Here is an 8,215-nt window from a genome sequence, read left to right on the forward strand (position 1 = left end):
ATTTCTATTCCGTTTGCAACGTTCTAAAATCACCATGGATTTCTAAAATAATATTTATATTCGCCCGATTCCATGCCAATGGCCTTTGAGTGGGTAAGTGCCAGTAAAGTTGGGGTTATCATAGTCAGATGAAAAATAGAGAGAGAATCTAATATGTATAAAAAAAGGTATTCGCAGGGACGGTGATAGCGAAGGCCTTTCGTCTCATTCTAGTGATCATAAAAGTGAACCTCGCAAAAATGAGGTACCATAGGGACCACAAATCAGTCTGTTATATGCGATATTCGCTGTAACAATAAAGATAAAAATTGGTTTTAACGAAATGGCAATCTGGCTCGCCCAATCATCTTAAATAAAGAACGCATCATTTTATGCTTGAAGTCATTTATAAATGAGGCGATCCGTACATGTCGCCTTGTGACATCTCATACGGCCACGCAATAAGTCAAACGTGCTTTTTCTTTCTTCCTTTTTTTTCGCACTGCATAATCAAAGCTTACGCAACCATTTCAAACGATTTAAATGATGTGATTGGGCACTGTCATTCGATGTTTAGTGTTATTTTTGTACCACCTATGTCGAGTCTTGAACCCCTCCCCTCGCCAGCCAAATATTTATCAATTACCTGCAGTCGACGTCTATAGTAGCAGCTCTCACGCTTTTAGTTTCGTTAAAAATGAATAAATGTCTCAAAACTTAGGCAAGTATGTTAAGGCCGCTGAGGTGAAAAGAAAGAGGCCTTTTTACACGAAGTGTGGCAGTTTGGGCTAGTTGGTATGACATGACGATATAGTTATAGCGCGAGAACAGAACGACGACAAAGAGACAAGAAGGAGTGCTCGTGTCCTTCTTGTCTCTTTGTCATCGTTCCGTTCTCGCGCTATCACTATCGCCTTTACATGAGCTTAGTTTGTAATATTGTAGCTTCTATCGAGCAAATTTTTTATTCATGCGTGGTATGATTTCCAATATTTTTCGCTGCGTTCTAAATATCGTTAGAGGCCAAACTTGTACGTAGGGAAATTGAAGTAATTGTTTGTTGTCATTTGCGTATTTTGATAGTGTTGCCTCTATATCAAAGTCGTGTCCATATCAAGCGTCTATATAGTTGCTCAAAGTGTCTCTTGATGGGGAGGGTGCCAGAATCTTGCGGAGAATGCCAACATCATCTTAATCAATATGAAACATCGAGGACTTGAAAAATTGCAGGCCGATGAGCTTACTGTCCGTTGTCTACAAGCTATTTACAAAAATAATTGCTAATAGAATCAAGACGACATTAGAATTCAACCAACACCAAGCAGGATTTCGTACAGGCTACTAACAATAGACCATTCATACTATCAATCAGGTGATAGAGAAATGCACAGAATACAACCAACCCCTATACATATAGCCTTAATAGATTACGAAAAGGCATTTGATTCGGGCGAGATATCAGCATTCATGCAGGCACTTCGGAATGAGGAGATCGACGAAGCCTATATAAACGTACTGGAAGGGATCTACAGCGGACCCACAGCCACCATATATAGTTCTACTTAAAGAAAGCGACAAAATTCCAGTAATGAAAAAGGCAGGAAGACACGATCTCTCCAATGACACTCGCCACGTGTCTACAGGAGGTTTTCAGCGCTCTAGATTGGAAGGAACTAGAGATAAAAGTTAACGGACACATTTTGAAAGTGTCTTAGTAATCTGCGATTAGCTGATGACAATGACGAGTGACTCCGAGGATAAATTACAGCTCACGATTACTGCATGGGACGCGGAAAGCATAAAGATAGGTGTGAAAATTAGTATGCATCAAACTACCTAATGTGTGGTGCAGCAGTCTCGACAGAGAACAGCGCTTTGCGAAATAAGTGGCGAGACGCTGGAAGTTGTAAAGGAATAGGTCTACTTAGGACAGGTAGTGAGCGCTCAGCCGAACCACTTGAAGAATAAGGATGGGATGGAGCACATTCGGCAAGCATTCTCAAATCATGAATGGTATAGATTGTCACTATTCCTCAAGAGGAGGGTATATAACAACTGCTTATCTTACTCGTACTTACCTTCGGACCAAAAACCTGGAGGCTTATAAAGAGAGATCAATTTAAACGGAGGACGACGCAGCAAGCGATGGAAAGGAAAATTATCGGTGTAACTTTAAGAGACAAGAAGAGAGCAGAGTGGGTCAGGGGAAAAAAAAAGAGGGTGTTAGGGATATCATAGCCGAAATAAAAAAAAAAAGAAACGGGCAGGGTAAATGGTGCGTAGGCAGGATAACCACTGGTCATTAAGGGTAACTGCAGGATTCCAAGTGAAGGCCAACGCGTGATGGGGAGACAGAAAGTTAGGTGGACAGATGAGATTAAGAAGTTTGCTGGTATAACATGGCAACAGAAAGCACAGGACCGGGTGGTTTGGCGGAACATGGGAGAGGCCTTTGCTCTGCAGTCCTATAGTTAGGCTGATGACGATGATGTAGTTGCGTAATTGATTGTCTGCGTGTTTTAGTCGGTAACGATAACTCACATGGGTGACTGGTTGTTGGTAAACGATTTCGTGTAATTATGCAGTTACATTACTTCGGGTCTTACTGCAACAAACGATGTAGCTTTGGTATCCGCTACGGTGCTCTGCATAATCACAACCCGGCCGTGGCGGGTTCATTTCGATGGGGGCAAATGCTGCAGTCGAAAAATTCGACCAGATGGTCGAATTTTCCGACCACTCCGCTGCGGCGTCTATCATAATCGCCACGGCGTCCATCATAGTCTTGGTTTTGGGAGGTAAAATCCTACCAATTATAATTACATGCAATTCTGGACACATTAATTTGTTGACAACTACAATAAAAAATCCTCGATATGGGGCCTCGCCGTGTGCCGTCACTGACGCGCTCATTCAGACAAGCCCTGGTGCCTATAGTATCTCTAGCTTCATAACGTTACTCCCTATTTCGGCTGGCAATTTAAACTGGAATGCCACTTTGTACTTCAGGGGAGGCTGCAGAAAATTACCGAAAGATGAATTTTTTTTTGGCATTTCAATTACCGGGAACAGGTGGGGATCCAGGTTTCCTTCGAGGGTGAGGTCTAGCTCTGAGATGGTAATGCGCTGTCACTGTCACAACAACAACAACAACAACAACAACAACAACAACAACAACAACAACAACAACAACAACAACAATAATAATAATAATAATAATAATAATAATAATAATAATATAATAAATGTGGTCATTTAATACAATAGACGAAGTAGTGCCATCACAGCAACAATGCGGCTGTCGAAGGCCCATGCGCTGTCGAAGGCTCATGACGATCTGCATAAAACACAAAATTCTGCGCTAAATATAAGGGAAAGTTTTGGTATTATATATCAGAGACCATCGCCGCGTATGAAATGCCATCGCGTCTCACAGTTTTGAGGCCGTTAGAAACAAGGGCGAACCACAGGTTCGTCCTCTTTCGCACCTCCGCCGCTTCCCGACACTGCACGAGGTGTTTGATGGTCCCGTGACAGTTGCAGGTGCCACCGCGCATAGGGTTGTCGCTCACTAAAATGACGAAGACATGCGCAACGCCCAGTCACAAACGCGTCATTGTCTATTTCTGTTCATGTGGCCCCTGCAGTTGCTTGCGTATACATAAGGGCCCACACACGTGTGGCGTTTAAAAGAGCCAAAGGCTCGCTCGCTGGATTCCGGGCCGACCGGTTGTGCCCTCGCGATCTCCGACGACAGTGCAGCTCTGGCCGACTGGGTTGGTTCTACGCCTCCTCCTGACGCCGGTCCCCGACGACGACAGCGTAGCCCTGTCTTCGGACTCCTGGGACCGTGTTCATCTTTCCTATTGTCTCTTTACTGCCGTCGCTCCCTGTCCCTGCGTCTCTCTCTCTCTCTCTCTCTCTCTCTCTCTCTCTCTCTCTCTCTCTATATATATATATATATATATATATATATATATATGTATATATATATATATATATATATATATATATATATATATATATATATATATATATATATATTGTTACGGGGAGAAGGCGTCTGAAAAATGCCTTTACTTTCGGTAAACAGGCAGGCATACAATATGGAGCCCGGTCTGCACGAGCTCGCCCTAAACATCGTCCTCTTTTCTACAATGTTCATTTGTGGCGCCCCGTAGCATCACCCCCGGCGGCGAAGGCACCGTCTCGGTGCCTGGTTGGTCTGAGTAATATCGTTTCAGGCGAGTGACGTGAACAACGTCAGAACACGATCGCGCGCTGGTGGCGTTAAGAGGTTCAATTTCATATGTCACGTCGGTGACTTGGCGCACCACACGGTACGGACCCGAGTACGGTGAAGTCAGTTTTTCGCACAGGCCAACTCGCCGCGACGGCGTCCAGAGAAGGACTGTGTCACCTTGACTGAAGTGGACATCACGATGGCACGCGTTGTAGACCTGTCGTTGTCGTTCCTGGGAATCGCTCAGACGCTGGCGAGCAATCTCACGTGCCTCTAGAGCTCTAGAAATCACATCGCGGGCATATTCTGACGTGTGGCCAACGGCAGGAAGGAGCGTGTCGAAAGGCAACGTAGGTTCTCGTCCGTACAGGAGGAAAAATGGCGAGAAACCTGCAGTGTCATGCCGAGACGTATTATAGGCAAATGTTACAAATGGAAGGGCGGTGTCCCAGTCACGATGGTCGGAAGAAACATACATGGCGAGCATGTCCGTGATGGTTCTATTCAGCCGCTCCGTGAGCCCGTTGGTTTGAGGATGATACGCCGTTGTGAACTTGTGCTTTGTAGCGCAAGAGTGCAATATGTCTTGGATAACTTGTGATAAAAAGTAGCGACCCCGATCGGTAAGCAGTTGCCGAGGAGCGCCGTGGTGTAATATGACGTCTTCTAGAAGAAAGTCAGCGACGTCGGTCGCACAACTGGTAGGAAGGGCCCGTGTGATGGCATACCGAGTGGTGTAATCCGTGGCGACTGCTATCCACTTGTTTCCGCTGGCCCATAAAGGAAACGGTCCTAGTAAGTCAACACCTATCCTATAAAATGGTTCGGATGGGATCTGAATGGGTTGAAGGTGTCCCGCTTTAAGTGTTGCTTGTTTTTTGCGGTGTTGACAGGATTTGCATGAGGCGACGTAACGGCAGATGGATCGGTAAATACCGGGCCAAAAGAAGCGACGTCGAACGCGGTCATAAGTTCTTGAAACTCCCAGGTGACCAGCTGTCGGAATATCATGCAGATGTGCAAGGACAGTCTGACGCATATGTTGTGGTATGACCAACAGCAGCTCAGGTCCGTCAGGATGCATGCTGTAGCGATATAAGACGCCATCTTGGAGCAGGAACATACGGAGAGACGGAGGAGTTGTGGGACCACTAAGCCGAAGGATTATATCTCTGAGGTGAGGATCACGGCGTTGCTGATCTCCGATGTTGCTAAACACGGAAAGTGCCAAAACGCAAGTAGCGTCATCGCTCTCAGAAAGGTCTGCTGGGTCTACTGGATGACGCGACAAGCAATCAGCATCCTCATGGTGGCGACCTGATTTGTAGACAACCGTGTAGGAATATTCCTGTAGCCGTAGAGCCCACCGGCCGAGACGTCCAGTCCACAAGGATCTTTTAAGGACGACAACCAGCATAAGGCGTGGTGATCAGTGACAACCGTGAACGGGCGTCCATACAAATACGGCCGAAATTTAGCCACTGCCCAGACGAGTGCGAGGCATTCGCGTTCTGTGATGGAGTAATTTCGCTCTGCTGGCGATAAAAGACGGCTAGCGTATGCAATAACGCGCTCGCAGCCATGCTGTCGTTGTGCCAAAACGGCTCCGATTCCGTGGCCGCTGGCGTCGGTACGCACTTCCGTTGGAGCGCATATATCAAAGTGGCCGAGAATCGGTGGCGTCGTAAGTCTACTCGTCAGTTCAACGAATGCTCTGGTTTGTTCAGGTCCCCACACAAAAGTCACATTTTTTTTTAGTAGTTCCGTGAGTGGTCGTGCGACGTCAGCAAAATTCCGCACAAATCTACGAAAGTAAGAACAAAGGCCCACAAAGCTTCGAACATCGTTCGCAGAGGTCGGCACAGGGAAATCTTTGACGGCACGGATTTTCTCAGGATCGGGACGAACACCAGAAGAATCGATAAGGTGTCCAAGGACAGTGAGCTGCCGGCGGCCGAAGTGACATTTGGACGAGTTTAGTTGGAGCCCTGCTTTGCGGAAAACCGAAAGAATTGTTGAGAGACGCTCGAGGTGAGTTTCGAAAGTTGGCGAAAAAACAATGACGTCATCAAGGTAACATAAGCAGATTGACCACTTGAAACCGTGAAGAAGAGCGTCCATCATTCGTTCGAATGTAGCTGGGGCATTGCATAACCCGAACGGCATTACTTTGAATTGATAGAGCCCGTCGGGAGTTATAAATGCCGTCTTTTCACGGTCCAGATCATCAACTGATATCTGCCAGTACCCGGAACGGAGGTCGATGGAAGAGAAATAATTTGCTCCACTAAGGCAGTCAAGAGCGTCGTCTATCCGCGGCAGAGGATACACGTCTTTTTTTGTAACCTTGTTAAGATTTCTGTAGTCGACACAGAAGCGCCAGCTGTTATCCTTCTTTCTCACAAGCACAACGGGCGAAGCCCAAGGACTTGAAGAAAGTTCAATGATGTCTCGGGCAAGCATCTTGTCGACTTCTTGCTGGATCACGTGGCGCTCGGTGGAGGAAACTCGATAGGGTCGCCGGTGTACTGGATTTGCGTCACCGGTGTTGATCCGATGCTTTACGACGGTCGTTTGACCTAGGGGTCGGTCGCAGAAATCAAAGACGTCTTGATACGACTCAAGAAGGCCACGAAGCGCAGACACATGCTCCGCCGGGAGATCAGAGGCAATCATTCCAGTTATGCAGTCTAGTGTACTACGCGACTGAATACTTGCAGATGACAGTGTATCCTCTGTTAGGGCCGATATGTGGTAGTCGCCGGCCGGGGCAAGGGTTGCAAGGGATATTCCTCGTGGCAGCACTTCAGGGCAAAGTCCAAAGTTTACAATAGGGAGACATGCCACGTTGTTCTTCATTGTGATGATGGTGTGGGGGAACGTAACATTGAGCGAACAGAGTACTGTAGGATTAGGCGAAATGACATAATCGCCGTCAGCCACAGGTGGATCAGAAGAGACGTCGATATACGTCACAGCTCGACAAGATAGGCGAACAAAGTCGGCGGAGCATAGCTTTGGCAGCGCAGGATCAGGAGGGTCAACGGCGTGTGGTAGGACAAGCTGAACAACACCAGCAGAACAGTCAATTAGGGCGGAATGCTCCGACAGAAAATCGAGTCCCAGTATGATGTCATGTGGGCAGTGGTCCAGTACGTAAAACAGAACAGTGGTATGACGTCCAGCAACAGTGACACGGGCGGCACACATCCCGGTGACCGCTGGTGTTGCACCATCAGCTACTCGGACAAGAGTGATCGGAGCAGGAGTGAGCACTTTCTTGAGTCGAGCACAAAGGTTGGAGTTCATGACTGATATGTGAGCGCCGGTGTCAATGAGTGCTGCCACAGAAGTACCGTCAACATTTACTTTAATCAAGTTGTTGTGTCCGGGTATCGTTTGTAGGGTCGGGTCGTCGAAGCAGGCTCACCTCTAGGAGCTGCGCCCGTCAGTTTTCCGAGGACTGGTGGTAGGAGGGTGAGGGGGAGCGACGTCGGTTAGTTGAGCGGGACATGCGTCCAGAGGGCGACGGGGAGCGGCTTGGTCGGGCGGGCCTGGATGGCGAAGCATCATCTTGTGCCGTGTAGATCGGCATCCGAGAGCCAGAAGGGGGGCGTCGGGTGTTGGCATAATGCGACCATGGCTGCCAACCCCAGGAAGTGCGGCAATGACGTGAAATATGGCCCACTCGTCCACAGTTGAAGCAGATCGGCCTGTCATCGGAAGTTCGCCATTCTGCCGGGTTCCGGTAACGTGGGCGGTTGTTCAGTCCGCGGGACATATTAGGTGTACTGGGCAATCGGTAGTCAGGTCGGTTAACGGGGCATAGCGTCTGAAGTCCGGCGTTGGCCAGTTCCTGGCGTACGACACTCTTGATTAAAGAAATCGTGGCGCGAGAATCGTCAGGGGCCTCGACTTGGTCAGACAGGGGAGATGCTGCCTCGATTTCGTGGCGCACAATGCGCACGATATTGTCGGAAGCAGCAGGGGCTG

The sequence above is a fragment of the Rhipicephalus microplus genome, chromosome X (assembly GCF_043290135.1).
Source record: "Rhipicephalus microplus isolate Deutch F79 chromosome X, USDA_Rmic, whole genome shotgun sequence".
Lineage (NCBI taxonomy): Eukaryota > Metazoa > Arthropoda > Arachnida > Ixodida > Ixodidae > Rhipicephalus > Rhipicephalus microplus.